General features: G+C 40.0%; 1 protein-coding gene across 3 annotated transcripts in view; it reads right to left on the bottom strand.

Moving 5' to 3' along the window:
• FREM3 (FRAS1 related extracellular matrix 3) overlaps positions 1 to 25,788 on the bottom strand; it is a 57,876-nt gene that overhangs the window by 14,027 nt on the left and 18,061 nt on the right. For 2 of the 3 annotated variants that reach the window (XR_002174657.3, XM_019926525.3), the window contains exon 2: positions 9,494 to 9,620. The exons of the other annotated variant lie outside the window; for it this stretch is intronic. The gene's annotated coding sequence lies outside the window, so the exon portion shown is untranslated. The remainder of the gene's footprint in view (positions 1 to 9,493; positions 9,621 to 25,788) is intronic. 3 annotated transcript variants of the gene reach the window in all.

The raw sequence follows: 25,788 nt of genomic DNA, 5'->3' as shown, positions 1-25,788 counted from the left end.
TTATGGTATAGATTTGCCCCTGCCCCTTGCCCTTCCCATAGTGGCACAGCTGTAAGCAGCATTTGGTAACCTAACCCTCATGCCCTGACTAGAGTTCTTTGCAACGACACTGAAATACAGCCATGAAATTACTTGTTATTTTACAAGGAGTACAGGATTGATTGGAGGATTTCAGTTTACAGGCAGTGCATTTAAAATTTTATTATAATAATTTACATAAGATTCCCCAGGGGCTTCCCTGGTGGCGCAGTGGTTAAGAATCCGCCTGCCAATGCAGGGGACACGGGTTTGATCCCTGGTCCAGGAAGATTCCACATGCCGCAGAGCAACCAAGCCCGTGCGCCACAACTACTGAGCCTGTGCTCTAGAGCCCGCGAGCCACAACTACTGAGCCCACATGCCACAACTACTGAAGCCCGCGTGCCTAGAGCCCGTGCTCTGCAACAAGAGGAGCTGCCGCAATGAGAAGCCCGTGCACCACAACGTAGTCGCCCCCGCTCGCTGCAACTAGAGAAAGCCTGCGCACAGCAAAGAAGACCAAACACAGCCAAAAATAAAAACAAATAAATAAATAAATTTGTAAAAAAAAAAATTCCCCAATTTAAATGCACTATTTGATGAGTTTTGACAAATACATACAATCATGTAACCATTACCATAAGCATAATATAGAACATTTTCATCCACCCACGTGTGTACCCCTTGTAATCCATCTCCTTCCCTGTCTCCCAGCCCTGGAAACCACTCATCCATTTTCTGTCACTATAGATTTATTTGCTTTAATGAGAATTTCATGTACATGAAATCATGCAGTTTTTAGTCTTTTGTGTCTGATTTGTTTCATTTAGCACAATGCGTTCAAGATTCATCGACGTATCAGGATTTTATTCCTTTTTATTCCTGAATAGTGTTCCCCATTGTGTGGCTACACCACAATTTGTTTTTCTGTTTACCAGTTGATAGGTTAGGTTTTTCCCAGTTTTTAGCTATGCCGAATAATGCTGCCATGCATATTCAAGTTCAGGTCTTTGAGTCGATATGTAATTTTATTTCTCTTGAGTAAATACTTAGAAGTGAGGTTTCTGGGATCTAGTGCATTGTTTTTAGTGTGGTAAAATAAACATAACCTAAAATTTATCATTTTAACTATTTTTGAATGTACAGTTCAGTAGGGTTGTCTGTTCACATTAGGAAGCAGATCTTCAGGACTTTTCCATCTTGCAAAACTGAAACTCTGTACCCATTAAACAACTCCCCACTTTTTCCTCCCCCAAGTCTCTGGCAACCACCATTTTATTTTCTGTCTCTATGAATTTGTCTATTCTGGGTACTATAGGTAAGTGGAATCATACAGTATTCATCTTTTTGTGACTGGCTTAATTCACTTAGCGTAATGTCCTCAAGTTTCATCTATGTTGTAGAATGTGTCAGAATTCCTTCTTTCTTAAGGCTGAATAATACTTCATTGTATGAACATACCACATTTTTTTTTTTTTTGGTCACGCCACACGGTATGTGGGATCTTAGTTCCCCGACCAGGGATAGAACCCATGCCCTCTGCAGTGGAAGCGTGGAGTCTCAACCACTGGACCGCCAGGGAAGTCTCTGCACAAACCACATTTTGTTTATCCATTCAACCAGCCATGGATACTTGTATTGTTTCCCCTCTTGGCTATAATGGAATAATGTTGCTTTGAACCTGGGTGTACAAATATCTCTTTGGGACCTTGCTTTCAATTCTTTTGGATATATACCCAGATGTGGGATTGCTGGACCATATGGTAGTTCTATTTTTAATTTTTTGAGGACCCTCTATACTGCTTTCCACAGCGGTTGTACCGTCTTATAATCCCACCAACAGTGCAATTCAGTGTATTTTCTTTTGCAGTGTTGAAAACATAGCAACACATAGGTTTAGACCTAAAAGAGTAAAGAGTAGTCATGGTAACTGAAATGATTTAGACAGACCAGGTTTAGGAGACAAAAACTGTATAAAATAACTAAATACACCAAATAAGTAATTTTTGTAAAGCATGAATATTTCCCACCACTCTTCTCCTTAGTAAGAAGCAATGTGAGGGAGTTGCCTGGTGGCCTAGTGGATTCCAGACTTTCACTACTGTGGCCCAGATTTAATTCCTGGTTGGGCGGCCAAAAAACAAACAAACAAGCAATGGGATATGACAGTGAGCTTCTGGACGGGACACTAATTTCTGCAAGGGTCTCTCTTGCTCATAGCTAAGGTATATGCATATCTGCATGCTGACACCAATATCCACCTTCTTCTTGCTAATATGAATCAACACAAATACAAGCTGACGTCTATTAGTGTGTGCTGTATGCATTAAATATAGCTTGTTAAAAAATGAGCATTGTTTCCAAATTGACTTCAGAGGATTTGCTCTGAAGTTCAGTGACTCACAAAATGTTTCAGGATGATTTTTTGATAGAACAAGTTTTAGAATTACTAGGAAACAACAAATTGACTGCTTTGTAATTCCCGGAACCTAAAAAAGGTTAGAGATGGAGAAATTGATGAGCATAAAACATGTTGACTAGGGCAGAGAGAGAAACTGCTAGAAATAGACGGCTTACAGGGGGATTTTCACGTGGTAGGGAAGCCAGCAAAGTTCTAGTGCCAGCCTGTGCTTTGAAATTTTATTCCTCCATGACTTTCCCTCCCTGTTCAGTCCTGGGAAATCTATGCATGAAAGAGCTCTCTGAGCTCAAATCAGGAAGGAGAGGCAAGCGCTATCAAGTGCTAGCGACAGGCAGTCCCCACGTAAATGAGGAGGTAAGTGGCGAGCAATCTAGAAAGCCCTCAGGAAGAGACGAGAAACTCTGTCAAAGAGATTTTTTATGCTCCAAGATACACACACAAAAAGGAAAAAAGGTTGTAAATTCTTACAATAGTCTGATTAAGTAATAAGCAATTGTTGGAAAAAATTTTTTAAGAGCCTGAGGTTTAAAAAGAATTACACGTTGGAGAATACACTTTTTTATTTCCCCCTAGGCATCTAGAATGCAGGAAGTTGGCATGACAGTGGTGTTAAGAAAAAAAACAACCCTTGTCAGAAACTATGCATTTAACCCCTCTGAATAAATGGCAAAAGCAGATAAACACTAGACGTGCATAGTAAGTACCTAATACTATCTTTTTTTTTTTTTTTTTTGCGGTACGCGGGCCTCTCACGTTGCGGAGCACACGCTCCGGACGCGCAGGCTCAGCGGCCATGGCTCACGGGCCCAGCCGCTCCGCGGCATGTGGGATCTTCCCAGACCGGGACACGAACCCGTGTCCCCTGCTTCGGCAGGCGGACTCTCAACCACTGTGCCACCAGGGAAGCCCCCTTAATACTATCTTTATAAATCTTTATTAAATATCTTTCTCAATATATTTCACCTAATGAATAGTCAAATATTGATTTATCACAGTTCACGAAGCAAAAGTGATTGGTATTTCCCCCTTTTCTGTTGATTATTTTTCAGCTGACTGCTCCACTGATTGAAACAGACATACCTTTAAGTAGGTAGATTTATGGGTTAAATAAAAGACTGAAATATAACTCTTACTGAAAATCCTTTGGCTGTGGAGCTAAAACAGAAAGCAAAACAATACATTTTAGCAAGCTTTTATTAACAATGAGAGTCCATGGGGAGAACAAAGATGGTTTAATTACAGCTCACATAATCAAAAAATTCAGATTACCTAAATGGCCCATTCCTCCTAGGCGTCTGGAAATTTTACTTTGGGAAACCATTTGATTAAGAACACGGAATACTGGTATTTATTTTAGTTTAAAAAGCTCTATTTTATTGAAAGCAAGTTAAGAATCCCCAAGAGATACAAACTTCTGTTCCAAAAACATCAAAAAGAACTTGAGATATAAGCTGAGGTCTCTGGTGATGGTCTGGACAAATCCCTTACTTAATAGTGAAGAGTCTCCAAGGAGTACTGATGTGTGATTTCCAGGCTGCTTTCATAAAGATGCTTTAGCAGTTGGGCCTCAAGCCTTATTAGGGCAACTTACCCAGTAGCTGTGCTATAACATCTTTATGAGGAACATTAGAGGTAGGTTATGGGGCAGAATGGAATGTTTTTCTGAGTATGGGTTTAATTCTCCAAAATTAAAGCTAGAACCAAAGGATTCATCTCAGACTGAGCATGATGTTGTGTTGGTAAAGGTTTAACAAACAAAACAAAACACACAAAAGTACCACAGTCAGTTTCACTATCAATGTGAAGTCACTGAATCCAGTGTTGGAAAGAGATGCACCCACTTGTTTCTCAGGAGCAGTTACTGGCTGGATCCAGGAAGCCACTCCATCCATGCTGACAGTGGCATGGATTTTCCCTCACCCATGCCCGTCTCGGACATCACTGGGAATCTGAACATCTCTGAAACTATTTTAAAAATTGTTTCTTTCCAGAGGGTATATATGGCTCAGTCTTTGCAACTTCAGAGTACGTTTGCTTTGTAAAAACCATAAATGATGCTTAAAGTCAGAGAGAAAGTTCTATCAAGAAGCTACATTAAAGGGTAATTGAATCACGATATTATGGCATTTGATAACTTTATGAGCTGGCTAGGGTACTTTATCGATGTGGAAATCGAGGCAGGGAACACCCCAGTGTCTTGTCCAGGAGTCAAATTCCCATTTCCTGATAGAGCATTTAAAAAAAAAAATTATTTATTTAATTTATTTATTTTTGGCTGTTTTGGGTCTTCGCTGCTGCACGTGGGCTTTCTCTAGTTGCGGGGAGTGGGGGCTACACTTCGCTGTGGTGCGTGGGCTACTCATTGCAGTGGTTTCCCTTGTTGCAGAGCACGGGCTCTAGGCACGTGGGCCTCAGTAGTTGTGGCATGTGGCATGTGGGCTCAGTAGTTGTGGCTTGTGGGCTCTAGAGCACAGTAGTTGTGGCGCATAGGCTTAGTTGCTCCGCGGCATGTGGGATCTTCCCAGACCAGGGCTCGTACCCGTGTCCCCTGCATGGGCAGGCAGGTTCTCAACCACTGAGCCACCAGGAAAGCCCAGATAGAGCATTTTTAACCTCCTCACTTTGTCTTTAGTTATTATATTACATGATTATACATTCTTTTAAGCATACAAATTTCCTTTCATATATAATTTTAATAGGGCAGCAAGACAAGAAATCCCCTTCTTTAAAAGCACAGCATCTAATTCCTGACTGAAGCACACAGAGTCAGAATCCCCAGGCCCAGTTCATTTCATGTCCAGGAGGGTCCATGACTGGGGGGAGATGGGGTAGTGAGTGGAGAGAAGAGGAGAAGGGGACAGGGCTGGAGCAGCATGGAAGCTTCTGTCTAGAGGAGTGTTTGGGACTTCTGTTCCCAGCAACTTGGCTGGCTAGGTATTCTGGGATACTCTCCCACTATAAAATATCTAGAAGAAATAATAATTCTGTCTTTTCTGTGCTCACAGGAAGTAAGGGAAATCATCAAGGGGCAAAACAAAACAAAAACAATACCCTAAACGCCCCAAACTCCAACCCCCCTAGAGCTAGAGAAGATACTTCCACTCAAGCTGGGATTCAGAGTCAGCACTTCAGGGGAGACTGGGCCATGAGCCTGTGGCACCATCAGGGAGCTGAGTCTGAAACTCTGGGATTTGGCCTGGGACGCAGGGGATCAGGAGTGTTTCTGGGTCAGCATAGCTCTCGATCCCAGAAGAAGCAATGCAAATTCTCCTTAGAGGAAAACTTCTTCAAGTAAAGCCCCCAGACCTCTCACAGATTCAGATCAAATAAATGTGAGAATATCTTAAATGCACAGAAAAGATAAATCATTAGAAAGACAACTTTTAGACTAAGGGCAGACTTCTTAACAAGACAATGGAAGCTGGAAGACAATGGAATAATAACTTCAAAATGCTGGGAGATAGTAACTGTCAATCTAGAGTTTCAAGACTGAGGGTGATATAAAGACATGTTCTGATATACAAGAGCATGTACCCCCAGCAGACCTACAGTCAAGGAGCTTCTAAATCATCCAAAGAACCCCTCTGAGATGCAAGATATAACTTCTAAACTTACATATACTCCTATAACCAAATAAATAAGCAGATTTTTTTCCTAAAGGAAAGAAAGGAGAAAGTCTTTTGCTGGATGTGCTTGGAAACTGCTTTTCACCTCCTCCTTAACTTGACCCCGAGAAACAGCCAATCAGAGAAGTGGGGTGGCCCATGGCTGTGGTTTACCACACAATCCCTTTTAACTGGATAAAGCTGATTATTTAAAAAACCTCAGCATACTTGACTTGGGGTTGAGCAAAACCACAGGATGACTCAACACTGTTCCTGTTCTCTTGGTTTTAGGTTCTGTGGTTTGCTCTTCATCGGCTGTTTTTCCAATAGGAGCAATTTCCTAACAACAACAACAAAAAGTGACTAATAAGAAGAAAAAGACAGATGACATTTATTTTGAGAATAAGACAGGGTTAAGAAGTATCTAATTTGCACATCCTTTCCCAGCATATCCCTGAGCTTAAACATTTTACTATAGAGCAATAGTTCTCAGCCAGTGAAGGAGAGTTTATTCCTCAGCTCTTCTTCCTCTCCCAGACAATGCTTTTTTAATACAACACCTACATGTTATTGTCTGAGAATACTGACGACAGACATTTTGGGACCTTGAGGTCACCATGAAAGCACAGCATAAAACTAGTCACTTCTTTCACCTGCTTATAAGTGTAATACATGTTTATCATCTGTGAATTATTATTAATGTACAGAGCGTGAGTCTCCTTTCCATTCAACTATTTATACATCAGCTTATGCTTATTTTATTCATGAAAATAAGTAACTGGTAAACATTTATTTTAACAAGACCTCCAGAAAGGTTTAAATAACCAAATTGAACTTTTATCCACTGAGATATTTAAGTATCTGTGGGGAGTGGTGACGACAAATACCACGACGCTTGAATATGCATAAAAATTGTGTAAGTTCTCGCTGTCTTATAATTCCACAGAGGTATGCAAGAATCGGATGTGGCTGTGTGCGTCCTGGCTTCATGCTCCAGGGAAGGACCCTCACCCTGTGTACTCTCTCTCTTTTATTTTTACTGCAAGCCTGAGAACCGTCTTTTGTGTGAGGAATCAAAGGTTCAAACCCAGGTGTCAAGCACTCTGAACTGTGTGTCAGCTATGCGGGAAGTTTTCTGGGAACACCAGCTCTCTTGAACCTGAAGACCTTATGTGGAGGCCAATTTGGGTGTAGCTTCTCCCACTTGAGGTGGAGGCATCCCCATATCCCAGCTGGCTCACAGCCAGACACTCTGAGTTTTCTGGTTCCCTCTACTTGTCATCCCAAGGGTAGCTCTTTCCAGAGGCAGAGGGATGGTCCCTTCCATTTTAGCAATTATACATAATCTTCCAAATTGGGCTGTTTACTACTTCATTTCTCCCATTCACAGAATCGTTGTCTTCCAGACACTCTGCTCGTGGACATAGAATATGCCACTGGTACCGGAAGCAGCCCAGCTGGGATCACAGAGCAGAGGATGAGGGCAATTTCTCCATCAGCTGCTCTGCCCACCTGCGGCTACTGCCCCGCTTGCCCAGGCCTTCGTTCCTTGTAAGACTCCAACGGGAGCCCTGTGTGGACTTGGAAGAGAGAGCTGGCGCATCCTCCCAGGGATCAACTGGCAAAGAAGACCTCAAGGACTACTTCACCTTGTTATTTCTTCTTGTTGCTTTTCCTGCATGAGGTAACACCAGGGTAAAACTTAAGAGTTGAAGTTAGATGTAGCTGGAAGTATCTGGTGCCTTCAAGAGGGGAGCTGTACTTAAAGAACAGGCTATAGGGCTGCTCAACCCTAAACATATAGCCAAACACACACATGAAGATCTTAAAGATGTTCTACAAGGCCTGTTCTTAAAGTTGGTTTTGAGTAACTCAAAATAAATTGTTGGCTTACTGCCAAATCCCTAGTCGTCTGGGGCAGAGGAGAATCTATTCTTATTCCTCTTCTCAGTCTTGGCACTACTGATATTTTGGATAGATAATTCTTTATTGTGGAGGTTACACTGTGCATTGTCAGATGTTTAGCAAGTGTGAGCATAGATTTTGACAGATGAGGTATATGCAAGGGGAGTGGTCAGATCATGTGTAAAAATAGAACTCTGACCCACAATCTGCAGTAACTCGTGTAGGAAGTCAAACCACAACCTCTGTTAACAATCCACTCCAAATGGTCAGAACTTAGTAACTCCCGGCTGCTCTGATTTTTGCCCTCACTTCCAATTTAGGAGCAACCAAAGAAACCCAGATATGCTCCCCTAATCAATTACAAAGGTGCCTCCAGCTTCCCCAAGCCAACAGCCCCCAGTCAGGGCATATCTTGAAGCCTTCTCTCTCTCTCTCTCTCTCTTTTTAACATCTTTATTGAAGTATAATTGCTTTACAATGGTGTGTTAGTTTCTGTATTATAACAAAGTGAATCAGCCATACATATACATATATCCCCATATCTCTTCCCTCTTGCGTCTCCCTCCCTCCCACCCTCCCTATCCCACCCCTCTAGGTGGTCACAAAGCACCGAGCTGATCTCCCTGTGCTATGCGGCTGCTTCCCACTAGCTATCGGTTTTACACTTGGTGGTGTATATACGTCCAAGCCTTCTCTCTTTATCACTGTAAAGCTTCCCACTCCTCTGCTTGACTTTGAGCCTCCGCCAGATGCAAGTGATGGTGGCTGGTCCTCTTGCTATAGTGAGCTCCCAGTAAATTAGCCTGTGACATAATACACTTTTGGTCTTTGTCCCTGTTTCCTGTCACCCAGCTCCTAAATCCCTTGGAGTCTTTGAAGCGATGTGGTTTTTTTTGTGTGCTAATGAGATGACTGGTGTCTGGGGCTCCCAGAGGCTCTGGATGGGGACTGGTTGCCAGGGAAACCAACCAGGTGATCAGAAGGTTGGAAATTTTGGTCCCACTCCCTAACCTCCAGGGAAGGGAGAGGGGTTAGAGGTCGAGTTACTCACCAATGGCCAATTATTTCATCAATCATGCCTACGTAATGAAGCCTCCATAAAATAATCCTAGCCAAAGGAGTTCAGAGAGCTTCCAGGTTGCTGGGAGGGTGACTTGCTCAGAGAGAGCATGGAAGTTCTGTGTCCTTTCCCACATACTTTAGCCTATGCATTTCTTCCCTCTGGCTCTTCCTGATTTGTATCCTTTCTAGTAATCTGTAACCTAGTAAGTAACCTGTTTTCCCGAGTTATGTTAGCTGTTCTAGAAAAGTATCAAACCCAAAGAGGGGGTGGTGGGAACCTCTGATTTATAACCTGTCGGTCAGAAGCACAGGTGACCACCTGGACTTGAGATTGGCATCTGATGTGGAGGCCGTCTTGTGGGACTGAGCCCTTCCCTGCCCTCCTCAAGCGCTTGGCTCACCATCCGGCCACTCCCAGCATCACCACAGTCCTCTACTAAGGACCCTATTCCTGGACATCTGTACGCACAAAGCCTCATACCTTGATGTGTAGAGCAAATGACCGCTGAGTTCCTGGCTTGTATCTCCAGACCGTCTTACAGCGATCAAAAGCTCCCCAATGTCCTCCTCTGTTTTGTATTCTGCCTCTGGAATATAAACTGCTGATTCTAGAAAAGATGATAGAAGACATTTTAGCAAGACTTAAGTTTGATTGGTGGTATTTTAACCTGAGTGGAAATATACATAATCTTTGACCCTTATATATTCCAACATGATTAACTGCATGAAATACAGTAAGAATAGGAAATATATATCATTAAGTGGAGCTGGAGGGGCAGTGAAATTGAGTTTAGCAGACCCCTTCTGAAAGCTTAGAAAGGTTATCTAGCACTAAAATGGAAAGAATTAGCACAGCACTTTTGTGTCTTTTTTTTTTTGAGGTCACATTTTAGGTCTTCTCAATAAAGACCTCAGATTTCTGCCCTTGCTTTACTTTTAGTGTGTGTGTGTTCTTTTAATGCTTTTAACAATCAGGTAATATAATTCATTAATGCATAAAATCTTTTCCAGCTTCATTCAACAAAACATTTGATTCATTTATTGAGCAGATATCATGTGTAAGACACAAGGCTGGACACTTAGTATGCTAAGAAAAAGAAGCTACTCGTCTTGCCTTTAACTCTTAAAATAATATTTCCACTGAAATTTCCTGAGCTGGGTATGTGGGTATGCGTGTGTGCACTTCTGTTATATTATTGTAATCTGTCATGCAGTTTGGGGCATAAAAATATACACATACGCATCATCAGAACAGTCAGTGAAATACGAGTATGAATACTGGTCATCTCTTGTTGATGGAATTATGTGTACTATTTTTGGGGGGGGCGGGGCTTTTCATTAGGCATGCATTGTGTAGTTAAAATACATGTGTGTGTTTAAAAATATAAAATTTTGAAGTGGGTTGTTCCTACTCAGAGTCAAGTGGAGAACTGAAGTAATTCTCTGGATTAAACCACATTTAATAGACTCAGATCTCTCCTCTGTATCATATATATATACACGCACAAAACTTCTTCCTCTCAGTAATGGAAGCAAGAGGAAAAATATTGTAGTAGACCATCCTTTCTTCTTTTGGAACTATTACTAAGAGTTTACCCAGAACTCAATGCTGAATTATCTAGCTGATCATTTGTTAATTTTTTTCTTCTTTATTTTCCTGCCTAAATTGATCTCAGCAGATACTGGTATCAGTCTTTGGAAAACACTGGTCCCGAGTTACAGAGGAGAAAGACCAGTGATAATTTTCATTCTGCCATTTTATCCCCCTCTGGTAGTCTACTGTCTGGACATCAATTGATTCAAAAGGTTGTCATCATGGAGGAAGTTAAAAGTGAATTACAGTTATTAATGTCATGTGAAAAACCTGATACGTTAGGACTGAGTTATTCAGTAACGTTCTCTATTTTCCCATTCTGGGTAGCCTGTTCATATCCATCTAGGAATCCAAATCCCATTTTATTCTTCAAGAGTCAGCTCAAATTCTGCCTCCTCCAAAAAGCTTAATTGTTTGGAATGATGGTGATCTTTCCACTTTCTTAGCTCAGAACTCTGTTTTGGCCATGTACCCTCACATTTGGCTTTCCTCATTGATTCAGGTGTTTAAGTGTTGCTATCAACAAAACGGATCAGATTACCTCATTCATTGGGTGGTGAGGGCAGTGTTCTCTATTTTTGTCTGCCGGAGTGCAAAGCATGTAGAACAGTATTTCTCAAATTGTGTTTCAAGAAAACTAGAACCCAAAGATTTTAAAGGATATTCTTTGGGCACAACAAATTAAAAAAAAAAAAAGGTCTATGGTCTAATTTGAGAAAACCAGATAAACTAAGTTAAACAGGTTTTTTCTCTTTTCTTTTTTTATTGAAATATAGTTGATTTACAATATTGTGTTAGTTTAAACAGGTTTCTTTGTAGGAGAATTTCTCAGGAGCCTTAATAAGCTAATGTGAATTATGATGCTTCAAAGGAAGGGAGATATCTGAAGTTTCCTAGACTTACTTGGGCCATGGAAAGCTTACTGACCCTGTTGTAGAAATTCTATTTTATTTTCTGTTATGCAGTTTGGGACCTGCTGATACAGGAGATTCTTCATAGATTCTTGTGGCATTTAACTAAGACTTCTTTCCTGATAGTTAAGTCATGCACTTCTAGGGGATCCCTGAAGTATTTCAACTCTCATGATAGTCGATGTGTCTAATTAACATTCAAATATGAATACTAAAATCTTCTTTTAGGGACTATTCTACTTTCACAAAAAGGGGCAACAAATAGCACGATCACTCGCTAATTTTTTTCCTTTTTAATGTCTCTGGGGAGATAATTGCTGAATGAATGAACCAATAAATGAACAGAATGAACCGATGAATTCAAGTCTGTGATGCACAGGTGTAACAGAACTTTGTGGAACACATGCTAAAAACGAATCAGTTGGCTGGTTCCCAATGGCCACATCTAGGGCGAGGGATATATGAGGTCTCCACCTGAACCAGTGGGGAGCTCCCAGAAAATTGTGAGAAGATGTGGCCTGGAATGGGTCCTGAGGATTAGCCATTTGGGGGCGAAGCCGCGCCGTATTTAGTGTGCAGAGAACTAAGAGTGAGGACTTGGGCATTTGTTAAAGGAAGGTTGGCAAACCTATATCCCTTTTCGAAAATCCTAAGAACAAAGGAAAAATTACTGCCTTGGACTGATTTACTTAACTTTAAACTCTAAATGGGATTGAACGTGTCCAGTGGCTTATGGAGCTTGAGGGGGGTATAAATGCCTGAAATGGACCCAGAACTATTCACAGTGCCTCCTCGTGAGGAAATGTGCTACTCTGAATTGTGGCTTGATGTGTACAGCTCCAGCTGCATGTCTACAGATTATAAATATAATGGTTTTTTTTAAAAATAGAGTTGTACATTCAGGGAAAAGTAAGTAACTTGAGATAGAAGAATTAGAAAATTGGGTAAGAGAAAAAGTCAAATTGCATATCAGACAGATTCTCCATTTTCTTCCCCTAGCTGTCTCCCTTTGATCTTGGAGCTGTAGGTAGCAATCTAAAAAATGTGCTTTGTTAGTTGAAATATGCCACATTCCCTTCCTGCACAGGAATATTTATTATTCCACTCCCATTTCTTTTGTGTAATTCACTTCTCTTCTGTGATTCCTTGGCCTGCCTGGTTGTCTGCCTTCAGTGGGTGCAAACGCCCATGTCCCGGGGCTGTGGAGGAGAGCTGTCTCCTCTTGGAGTCTCCGACCCCAAAGGGTCATGTCCATTCTCTTTTTGGGAAATAATAGGCTGTTTTGTGTAGGCTCACATCAGGTTCTTCAGAAAGGCGGGAACCCAGAGCAAACAGATAAGCTATCTGCAGTCATTTCTCTCCGTGTGCTCTCCTCAGCTACAGCAAGCTTCCTCCCATGCTTCTAAATCCCCTTCTGCAGTCTTTGGAAATGTGAGAGCAGGTGGTGGAGGGAGAAGCCTTTGTGCTCACCTGGTGGGCAGGTGAGGGCAGCAGGGGGCGGCAGGTTTAATGTGTTTTATTTTTTATTTTTATTATTTTTTTAATTTATTTTATTTATTTTTGGCTGTGTTGGGTCTTCATTGCTGCACGCGGGCTTCCTCTAGTTGCGGTGAGCAGGGGTTATTCTTTGTTGTGGTGCACAGGCTTCTCACTGCGGTGGCTTCTCTTGTTGCGGAGCACGGGCTCTAGGTGCACAGGCTTCAGTAGTTGTGGCACGTGGGCTCAGTAGTTGGAACTCGCGGGCTCTAGAGCACACGCTCAGTAGTTGTGGCGCACGGGCTTAGTTGCTCTGCGGCATGTGGGATCTTCCCAGACCAGGCATCGAATCTGTGTCCCCTGCATTGGCAGGTTTCTTAACCACTGCGCACCAGGGAAGCCCTAATGTGTTTTAAGAAGAAGTGTTTGGTATATTCTTTTGGGAGATGTCTCCAAACTGTCTTGATGATATATTTGGCTCTCCATTTCGAAGGCTATGAACCCAACATGTTACTGCTATGGATAACAATACAAGTTTTCTGTGTCCTTTCCCTCCTTCTTAGAGTTTTTCAATATAAACTCAGTGGAAGCGGTGTGAAAAAATACAGACCACAAGCTTTTATTAGATTCTTCTGTAAGTCTCAGTAGGGGCACCACTGGCTGCTTTTGACACAAAATAAAATTACCCAAGAAACTCTTAAAGCAAGACTTTAGAGAACAATAATAATTTTAAAAAGATTCTATATGTTGATTACTTGATTACACAAATCTATACATGTGATAAAATGACACAGAACTATGCAAACCCAGTATACCAGTGTCAGTTTCCTAGTTTCAACCAGCAGGAAAGTAGAAATACACTTAATGGCCATTTGCGAATGGCCATTTCTGTTTGGGAGTTAGGGCTCCATATGGGTTAACTGGAAGGGAGAAAACATTATGCCTTCTTCCTTCTCTAGAGTGTATAGGATTCAAGCAAGATGTGAAACATATTCTTCCTTCCAGAGAACGTAATGTAATGTAATGTAATATAGCAACTTCCTATTTGGAAATCAGAATAATCATTCTCATTTCTGGATACAATCTAGATAGATCCAGACAAAGTGATGGGGTAATTTCATGTATTTAACGGAAGAATCTTTTAATCTAATTTTTAAAAATCTCACTCTATTTTCTTTGCTCTCGCCATTGGAGGTGGAGACTATATTCGATTACTATGCTTTAGGGCCAGGGATGCTAGGGGTCTCTGTTCCCTAAGCAATCTAGCAATTTAAATAAATTGCCCATGACAGAGTCTTGATTTTTCATTAGGGAGAAGACCAGAAGCAGTGAATTCCAGCTCCACACACCAGACTAATGGGGGTGTTCAGGCAGCAAGAGGGGTCGTGGCCCTCAGTATCCCGGAGAGCCAGTCAGTGCCTGACTCGGTAAGTACCACACCCAGGTTCATCCTCTGTGCTTAGTATCACTTATTTCATATTCATGCTTCTGATTACTGACCCTGTGAAACAACTTATGCTCACTTCTACAATATTTATTTGGTTATATCTTAATATAACTTTTCTTTCAGAGATTCTTCCCTCTGTGTTGAGATTGTAATAAGGATCAAATGTGATAAGGGATGTGGAAGTTTTGGCAAAGTTTGAATTTCCCTAAAGCCAAGTTTGCAGGGATCTGAGTGGGGAGAGCCTTCTCCACCGGCAGACGTCACGGAGGGAGTGGGATCTCGGCAGGAAGCTGGCCAGCTGAGCAAGTCCTTCTATAGATCGAACCACAGGAAATGACTGTTTTCTTCAGATCAAAAATGTCAGCAATTTTGTGTAGTTCAACTTGGTACGTAGAGATGAGGCAGGATGCAGTAGGAAGAGAACCGGACTCAGGGTGAGGAGACCTGGGCTATGGTCTTAGGGGCACCACTAACTAGAGGTGTAGCCCTTAAGGAAATACTTCCTTCTCAGGACCTCATTTCTTCTTCTCTCAAATGAGGGAGCAGAATTAGAACCTTTCTGAGTTCCTTTGCAGGTTGAACATTTCATGATTCACAGCCATAGAGAAAACATATTAACTTATTATGTCCCAGCTTGGACAAATGATAATATTACTTCGTCTAAGTTGGTGTAACTTGACAAATTAAATGTGAGCGGTAAGGGCTGATTGCTTGTGGCTTTTCATCATGGAGTCCCTAGCACGTAGCACAGTTCCCGGAGATTAATTAGGACTCATTAAGTACCTGTTGAATATGACTAAATCCCTCCTGGATAAAAACTGACCTAAATATAGATTTAAAGAATAGACTGAGCACTGCTAATAATTTAACCTATTTACAAGCTGTAAATGTATTACTTCTATTACCTCACTTCATAAGAATATAGACGATGGTTTAAAAAATCTAGTAATATCATAATATAAAGCTGTAGTTATAGTCTAGTTAGAGCCAGGACCTGCATGCCAGGCTTTTATATTCTTAGCTTAGAGCTTGTTCTTCTACAAAATACTATGCGTACAGAGTGTGAAACAACCTTTAAGTTTGAGGGTCTTGTTCTAGAGAAATCTTTTTAAAAATGATAAAAACAATGCTTTGCATTTCCAGAGTACCTATTATTTAACCTTTTCCCCATGGTCCTGCATTCTTCTCATGTTCTAGAAATTGATACCGTAACACTTGTCATGTAAGTTTGTGCTTGATTGGCATTAGAAATGAGATCGTATAAGAAAGGGAGGAAGGAAGGGAGGAAAGAAAGAGAGGAAAAGGCCCATTTCCTGAAAAGCCCTAATGCACTGTATGCCTTAGGAAGACATGATCCCTTACCAAACCAAGCCCCTGCAGTTCCATATAGATATCCAACAACAGGACAGAGTCCCCAGTGTGGCTATGCTAATGTCAGCGACAAGTGACTCTGAAATAGTGGGCATAATACCTAGATCACCTATTCTCCTAAGAAGAAAGAGATCCGTGTCACATCCCACCCCAGCTCATGTACGTAGTACAAAGGATGTATAAGACAGTTCCAAGAGCAATTTGATTCGTAAACATTAGGAAAGGAGGAGCCACGTGAAGGTCCACATGAAGGAAAAGGGGATCAAAAGGAAGCCTTGTGGAGGCATAAAAATAAAGTTCTACTGATGACAGGCCAGATTTTAGAGCCAAGTGTATCGACATGCTATTTTAAGTGGGTTTGGCCAAACCTTGGAACCATCCAACAAACCTCTAAACAAATGGAGGATGACCTCTGGTTGAGAGCTCTTCCTGAGGTTTGACAAAACAATAATTAGGGAGGAAAGGTTGGGAGTTAAAGTAAACCACAGCCCAGCTCTGTAGTAATCATCTCCATTGTTAGTCAGCGCTTTACAAAAACGGTCAAGCCAGGGAGCCCAACAGATGTCATTAGCCTGGTGCTTGGCAAGCACTTATCAGGCGAAGAATATAAGCTGAGCTTTTCTTTCCAAGGGAAGCATTCCATGTGTCAGCAATTCCTTTCTGCCAGACCACAAATCAACAGTTGCTAGATAAATGAAAAGCTTCCACTCAACTTACAAACTCTTGGGTAGAATATTCATTTTCTAGAAAGTAAAATGCCTTTTTTTAATAGCACAAGCTATAAACGGTCCCAGGGGGTTCCACTAAAGCGATCAAATGTCAAATTCATAAATCTTATGGACCCTTAAGGAAAATGGAAATTGAATTATGCTATAGATTGGCAAGAATTAAAAAATGGCAGAATAGGTCTTAGCTCATAGGTCCCTGAGAGTCTGGACTGAACCCCAGATACTGCCTGTATTAATGGTAAAGAAAAATTCAGTTTGAAAATCACTTAGGATGTATTTTATTAAAATGAAAATCATTTTGATGACTGTGGATTACATGCATTATTTTGCGAATTACGTTGCTGCATACTTTGACATGGGATACTATTATATAATGATCAGTGGACTTTTAAAGTGGAAAGAAATGTTGTAACTGGGGCCAAACACACACAGAAGAGCCTTCCTGACTTTCTGTGTCTTTCCTTCTCTCTTATTCCCTTCCTTGTGTGTGTGTGTGTGTGTGTGTGTGTGTGTTTCCTTTGCCAAAGCCCCTTGTCCTCTGTTTCTTTTATCTTTCCCCCCTCCCAAGTATCCGCCTCTCCTTCTGTATTTTTATTTCTTTGTGTAAACAAGAGCCCTTTCCAGCTTCTAGAAGACTGGTTAGTATTTTTGTATACACTCTCTTTTTAAAGTTTAAACACACAAGAAATGATTATTTAGTAAGCAGCATCTACAAAGAGGTTTCTTAATTTATTCTTTGCCTTTAGCCTTCCGTTGGAATTAAACCTAGTAGTTCCCTTGAAGTTTGTGATAAAATCTCAAGGTAAATCTCCTACATCTTTCATTGAACAAAGGAATAAAAATGGGTATGATCTCCGAAGTCATTTCTAGTCTTTAGGTCTGTGATTCTAAGTGAGTATTATCATAATAACAACAATAATAGTTTCTATAATTTTGCTCTTTTTTAAATAAAAAAATGAAAGCTCAATCTGAAAAGCATGTAATTTCTTTTAAAAAGTGTTTCTTGGTGTCTGTAAGGAAAAGAAACATTTCCCCACTAAAAGCATATGAACTGTACAGTCCAAGATATAGAACAAAAATATGACTGCCCCTTAAGCCAAGGTCCTGTGTTTGCCCAGCATGGAGTTTCCACAGTTATAGTAGAGTAGTTCTATAGTTCTATAGAGTAGGTGGCTTTGGGGTTTCTCCAGGCAGGCACAGGCAGAAGACATGAATCAAGAATTAAAATATGCCATTTCCGTCATGATTACCCTTTCTACAATTATTATTTTCATAATTTCCCAGAGACTAGCCCTCACTCTACATATCAATAATGGGTGACATGACAAACTGGGAATAAGTGTCACTGGGGAAAAGAGGAGAAGTACTTCTTGAGACATATGACACTGTTTTCTCAAGCACCCCGTGTGCATGAGGTTCCGGAAGGGCCTGACGGTGGATCTGTAGTCTGCCTCAAGAGGAGGGAAACTCAGCGCTTTGGGAGGATGGTGAGATGACCAGTGAAAACACTGGGCTTTTGCTGGGGTGAGTGAAGAGCTCAGTGGTCTCTGGAACTGTTTATCAGCTCTTCTAAACGCCCCTAGTAGTGAAACCTGAGAAAAAGAGACACTCAAGCTAGCTATATGTTAGGTGTTGTTAATTTCTCTAATCAGGGATTCACATCCTAGGGACTGTCACGTGTCCTTTAATCAGAACAGCTCCATTTTAGAAGCAGATCCATCTGAGATACATGTGTACTTCATTATTTCATTTGTCGTTATTTCTGGTCATATATTGCACAATTCAATTTTTGATACAGGGATTCACTGCTGAAATTAGTGGCTTGTCAATTAGCATAATGAATGACAGGAATAAAATCTCATTGGTGAAATCAATGAAAATAAAGATAAGAAAATTTGCTATAACATTATAGATACACTCTCCACGTTAACTGAATAGGTTATGCATCTAGCAGGTCCTATAGCCTGTGCAGTTGAGAAGCGTGCTTAGGACTTTATCCTTAAAGAATTCTTTGTCCATTTGTTGGCAGGATTTTCACTGGTTGAGGATGATTATAAGCTATCTCTAAGGTATAGGATTCCACGTTTAGAATATTATTGTACCTGCCTCAAGTAAACTACTCATGCAAGATCAGGTCAGTGCCTGAAAAAAAAAGAGATGGGACGTTATCAAACTGCTAGAATGGGTTATGTAAACTGTTTTCTTTCTTCATCTAAAGAATTCAATAAATGTTTGTATGTGGTTAAAAAAAAAAAAAAAAAAAAAAAGACACTGATTTACCCTGATGTCTTTTCATCGAGGGTACTTCTATTTGCTTCAGGAATGGCTAAAACTTTTTGACAGAAACGTCACTGTGATAGTTAATTTTGTGTAAACTTGGCAAGGCTATGATGCCCAGTTGTTTTGTCGAACACTTGTCTAGATGTTGCTGTGGTTCTGTAGATGTGATGAAGACATCAGTTGACTTTTTCTTTTTTTCAGTTTCATTTATTTAGGGACCTCCCTGGGAGTCCAGTGGTTAAAACTCCACGCTTCCACTGCCGGGGGCATGGGTTTGATCCCCAGTCGGGGAACTAAGATCCCGTATGCCAAAGGGCCAAAAAAAAAAAAAAAAAATTATTTACTTATTGAAGTATATTTGATTTATAATGTTTCAGGTGTACAGCATATATATATATATATATATATATATATATATATATATATATACACACACCCCCCCACATATATATATACACTTTTCAGATTCTTTTCCATTATAGGTTATTACAAGATATTGAATATAGTTCCCTCTGCTATACAGTAGGTCCTTGTTGTATATCTATTTTATATATAGTAGTGTGTGTCTGTTAATCCCCAATTCCTAATTTATCCCTCCCCCCTTCCCCTTTGGTAACCATAAGTTTGTTCTCTACGTCTGTGAGTTTGTTTCTATTCTGTAAATAAGTTTATTTGTATTATTTTTAAAGATTCTACATATAAGTGATATCATATGGTGTTTCTCTCCCTATGTCTACTTACTTCACTTACTATGATAATCTCTAGGTCTGTCCATGTTGCTGCAAATGGCATTATTTCATTCTCTTTTATGGCTGGGTAATATTCTATTGTATATATGTACCACATCTGCTTTATCCATTCATCTGTCGATGGACAGTTAGGTTGCTTCCATGTCTTGGCCATTGTAAATAGTGCTGCTATTCAGTTGACTTTAGGTAAAGCATAATGTGGGTGGATTTCATCTCATCAGTTGAAGGCCAAAAGAGCGCAGACTGAGGTTTCCCCAGGAAGAAGCAATTCTACCTCAAGGCTGTAACACAGAAACTCTGCCTGAGTTTCCTGCCTGCTGGCCTGCCCTACAAATTTCAGATTCACCAGTCCCACAACTGTGTGAGTCAAAAAATTTCTGTCTCTCTCTGTCTCCCTCTGTCTCTCTCACACACACACACACCCCTCCCACTGTTCTGTTTCTCTGGAGACACTTGACTGATACAGTCAGCACGATACTCCCCTCCACCTCCTTTTGCTCTGGTATGTTAAACGTCTCTGAAACTTTCCTAGATGTAGGCACCTCCCAACACGTCCTGCCCTAGTTACCTTTCATCGTATTTACATGTTCAGACCCTGTCTTCCTGTTTCATTTGCTTGTTTTAATCCAGTCAGAAGTATTTAGCACATAGACTTTGCAGAGAAACTCTCTGTAGGGAGAAGTCTTCTCCTTCCCCAGTGAGAGAGAGAAAACACTTTAATGCTACTGAATTTGCCAGAGAACTATCAGGATGCTTTAAACCCAGATTAATCATAAAAGAAAACATAATGGATGGAAAAGAAAGATAAATCTGTGTTTCTAAAACCTACGGAACATTTAGAATTGCTTGAAAATGCTAGGAAAGATTAGAAATATAATACAAAGGCTTAAGAGTGTTTTTATATAAAATATACCTAATATTCATTCAAAGATCCTACAGATCCTCCTCTCTGTGAACCTCGCTGAATTTCTTCACTAGTATTTATTTCCTTTCCCGGCAAGTCTATCAACTCAGTGCTCTCTCTTTTTTTTTTAATCACTGCAGTGGTCTAAGCATTTCTTTTAATAATATTTGTATGTTTCTATATTACTCACTATTTAAACAGGAGCTAATCCTATCTGGTTTTTGCCAGAGCACAGATAAGTAAGTCCACACTGTTAAACCAGGACTTAAGAAACAACAGATCCCTTGAGTGGTTTTAAAAATACATCCCATTTTCCTGTTTTAAACTGTTGCTAGTTTTGCTCTAATTGTCATAGACTCTACAAGCAAATAGTTAATGTTCATCTATTAGATGGTTTCTGTAATTATTGTTTTGCTAACTCTCTTCAAGCATTTGGCTTGCTGTACATGAATCGAGCAAGGTACAGACTTTTGGTTTCCTATGAATTCAATAAAAGCTCAGAGGATGGGCGGAGATACATGACAAAAGACCAACATCCTAATTCTCAAATACTCAGTGACTTCAGATAAGACAGTCCAGAGTTTCACCAGTAAGCAACCCCAATGTCCTTGATGGAGACATGGAAACGCAGAGGCACAGAACGGAATGCTGCGGCGGGGGGTGGGGTGGGGGGGGGGGAGTGGAAGGGGTAGGGGGTGGTTAGGATTCATTTGCTACCAGGGTGTAATTTGGCTTTCATTTCAGTGGTTATTGATTAGTAAAGTGGTCAAATAAACTGCTATAAATCTGTTTACTTTATTACCGAGTTGATCAGACCCTTGACAGGATCTAGCTTCTACATTAATTGGAACTGTGTCTACCCAAGGAGAACATCAGAAAATATTTTGACCTGTGAGAAAGTAGTTTCTCTCTATACCTCTTAGAGGATGAAGGGGGAGAGAGAGGTAAAGATGACACAGGTTGCTTTCATACAGAAGAATCAGTTGAATGCTGAATGAAATTGTGTACTTATTTAATAGCATGAATATTTTCATTTCAATGGACCAGTTCTTGGAGCCACGTTTTTTCTTTTTTTAGTCTCTGAGAAACAAACAATTTAAATTTTTTCCATGTTTTATATTTCTGTGTAAGTCTCCAGCTGTGTATAGCATCTCACCATTTTGTGCTTAATTTTAAATGTTGCCAATTTCCTCCCTGTTTATTTGGTTTTTCTGGTGTGCCCTAAAGACATAATTTTAAAAATAACTAAGCTATTCATTCAAATGTGCTTTTTTTCTGCCTTTAGAAGAAAATAATAAAACATAAGAGTTCTAAAGGCCATAATGAACAGAAAATGAAGCTGGCAGATGAAATGGAATATAGAAATAAAGCCCATTCAGTCCCTTTGGATCTTGTGAGTTGGAAAGATTGAGGTAAAGACCATGCATGCTTGTTATGATTCTGATACCAATTCCAGTGTATGTTTTTCCCAGCACCACCAAGCAATCCTTCGACCCTAGCTAGGTGTCCAAACATTCGACTCAGTTCTGACACTATCTACCGGGAAATAGCATCAGATCCCTCAGGTTGTTAGTGAAGATAAAAGGAAGAGATAACTTTGAGTAAATCTAATTCCTTCCAATCTTCTAGCTATACTTGCTTCCCATTAAATGTGGTTCATAGATTTTTCTGTATGATGTATACACCAGGTTCTTCCTAAACAGCTGTGACTAAAGCAATGCCATCCACTAATCTGGACTGGCCCCGTTTTCCTTGATATTTGGAATTCCTGTTCAAAGAAAAGGAAGATTCCACTTTCCTGAACTGCCAAACAATAACTCTTGAAACAGTATTTCCAAACCTGTGTTCTTTCTACTATGCCATGCTACTTTGCAGTAAACTGTGCAGAGAGTATTTTGGGCTGGGTAAGGAAACAGGTTAGAGTTAGAGAGAGATTACAAGGAGCCAATGGCTGGAGGGAATAGTCACAGTGCAGCTGTTCTCTCCATTTCCACATCAGGTGGTTCAGGCAGGTAAGTGAGTCCTCGGGGTGTAAGGCTGTGGCTAGGACCTACAGTCTCTGTAGAAATCTGACTGTCAGATCCCTTCCAGATATCCCCATCATACCATGTACCAGCACTTTCCAACTTAGGAGAACTTAAAACTCTTCGTCTTAACAAATGAATTCAAGGGAGAGAAAAATCGAAGCTGCAAAGGGAAATCAATGAACAGCATGAAAGGTGAAATTATGTAGAAAAATATCACGCTTTCATGCTTAATGAATCAAAGAAAATGTGTCTGCCAGCATGAGGCTATTTTATCAGAAAATAGCCCAGGTGGAACAGTTAAAGGAAAGGGCATTACCAAGTCCAACTCTGTCACAAATGACAAAATGAGAGAAGAGAAACACTGCAGACCAACAAAACTGTATCCAGAGGTTCATAACATTGTAGTGTTTTACATCTAGAGAGTACTTTTTCCATGAATCTCTTCTCAGTGCACCCAAATTAACATTTGGGATGATTTCTAACTAATTTTTCAGTCAACTTAACTTTTGAAATAAAAGGCAAAGGTGTAAATTAAGAAAACAACTCCATTTACAATTGCAAAAAAAGAATAAAATACCTAGGAATAAATTTAACCAAGGAGGTGAAGACCTGTACAGTGAAAACTGTAAGACATTGCTGAAAGACACTGAAGATGACACAAAGAAATGGAAAGATATTCTGTGCTTGTGGAATGGAAGAATTAACATTGTTAAATGTCCATATTACCTAGAGCAATCTACAGATTCAATGCAATCTCCATCAAAATCTCAATGACATTTTTCACAAAAATAGAACAAAAAGTCCGAAAATTTATATGGAACGACAAAAGACCCTGAATAGTCAAAACAATCCTGAGAAAAAAGAACAAAGTTGGAGGTATCACAATGTAATATATTCACATTATATTAAAAGCTATAGTAATCAAAACAGCATGGTATTGGCAGAAAAACAGACACATAGACCAATGGAACAGAACTGAGAGCCCAGAAATAAATCCACATATACATGGACAATTAATTTACAACAAAAGAGAAATGACCACACAATGTAGAAAGGATAGTCTCTTCAATAAATGGTGTTGGGAAAACTGGACAGTCACATGCAAAAAAGTGAAACTAGACCGCTATCTCATACCATGCACAAAAAGTCAACTCAAAATAGATTAAAGACTTGGATGTAAGACCTGAACATAAAGCATAAAACTCCTAGAAGAAAGCATAAGCAGTACATTCTTTGACATTGGTTTTACATCTTTCTGGATGTATCCTCAGGCAGGGGAAGCAAAAGCAAAAATAAACAAATGAGACTACATCAAACTAAAAAGCTTCCGCACAGCAAAGGAAACCATCAGTAAAATGAAAAGAAAACTACTGAATGGGAGAAGAGATTTGCAAATGGAAACTAAGCTTTTGGTAGTGAGCACATTGTAGTGTATACAGAAGCAGAAATACAATATTGTACATATAAAACTTACATAATGTTATATATAATGTTATAAACAGCAACAACAAAAAAAGGCAAGGGTGTAACTTTGGTGAAGTGCTCTACAGGCTTGTGGGCCACTGACAGGGATCACAGTTTGAAGACTGTACCGGGTAGTTCTAGATCTTTTGTTTTGAGCAAGAGCTAAGAGAATTCTGCCGTCTGAGAAGTTTTAAATTAAAGAAACTATACATTTGATAAACCGATTATTTCTTAAATATATTTAAACACAGGATTTCTTTTTTTCCTTTAATGTAACCCCTTTTAACTACTAGTTCTACAGGACTCCATTCAGGAAATAACATTTAAATTATTTTGAAGTCATGTCAAAACTACCTGAAGAAAATAGATTCTTTCCATCAGTGCTTCTCAAAACCAGAATATCCCTCAGGGCATATGACAATGAACCTGTCCTGAAGAGGTGCAAGGAATGGGACCTGAGGCACAGCTACAGGCTATGAGCTTTGAAGTCTCAGAGATACCTTTCAAAATTCCCTATGAATTTTGTATTCTAATTCATAATATAAGCACTTGTATGTAAAGAAAAGTAAAACTCTGCTCGGTGGATTTGTGCCAACTTTACTGAGTCTTCCCACACATCCACACTCATGGACACAACCCCTGTATTAATGACCAATATCACTTGCAACAAGTGTTATCGAAGCTTTGAATTCTCTTAAGAAAAAAGATCACAATCTTAGGTAACCGAACCTCTCTAATGTATTGCACTACAAATATCTCAGCCCATTGTAATTATAAAATAACTGATTTGTGCATACTCAGAAAATGCCCAGATCTAGATGTGTTTTCTAAATAAATTCAGGGACTTTCCTGGCAGTCCAGTGGTTAAGACTCCATGCTTCCAATGCAGGAGGCGTGGGTTCGATCCCTGGTCAGGGAGCTAAGATCCTGCATGCCATGCGGCATGGCCAAAAAAAAAAAAAAAAGAAATTCAATTGCTTTCCTATCAGTTGACAATCATTATTATTCTTCCTACTGAATAAAAAGGGTTCCCCAAGGCATCAATGAGAGCAGATATCAAGAAGCCCTGAGTTCTCAAAGCTGAGGGGAAGGCTTCCACTCCTAGGTATATACCCAAGAGAAATGAAAACATATGACCACATGAAAACTTGTTCATGAATGTTCCTGACAGTATTATACATAGTAGGCCCAAAGTGGAAGCAATCCAAATGTCCATCAGCTAATGAACAGATATATAAAAAGCGGCGTATCCGTACAATGGAACATTATTTGTCCATAAAGGCAATTGGAGAAAAGGGAATACTCTTGCACTGCTGGTGGGAATGTGAATTGGTACAGCCACTATGGAGAACAGTATGGAGGTTCCTTAAAAAACTACAAATAGAACTACCATACGATCCAGCAATCCCACTATTGGGCATATACCCTGAGAAAACCATAATTCAAAAAGAGTCATGTACCAAAATGTTCATTGCAGCTCTATTTACAATAGCCAGGACATGGAAGCAACCTAAGTGTCCATCAACAAATGAATGGATAAAGAAGATGTGGCACATATATAGAATGGAATATTACTCAGCCATAAAAAGAAACGAAATTGAGCTATTTGTAATGAGGTGGACAGACCTAGAGTCTGTCATACAGAGTGAAGTAAATCAGAAAGAGAAAGACAAATACTGTATGCTAACACATATATATGGAATTTAAGAAAAAAAATGTCATGAAGAACCTAGGGGTAAGACAGGAATAAAGACACAGAGCTACTAGAGAATGGACTTGAGGACACGGGGAGGGGGAAGGGTAAGCTGGGACGAAGTGAGAGAGT

This window comes from Tursiops truncatus, chromosome 5, assembly GCF_011762595.2.
Source record: "Tursiops truncatus isolate mTurTru1 chromosome 5, mTurTru1.mat.Y, whole genome shotgun sequence".
Classification (NCBI taxonomy): domain Eukaryota; kingdom Metazoa; phylum Chordata; class Mammalia; order Artiodactyla; family Delphinidae; genus Tursiops; species Tursiops truncatus.
This window is presented reverse-complemented; position numbering and strand designations above follow the sequence as displayed.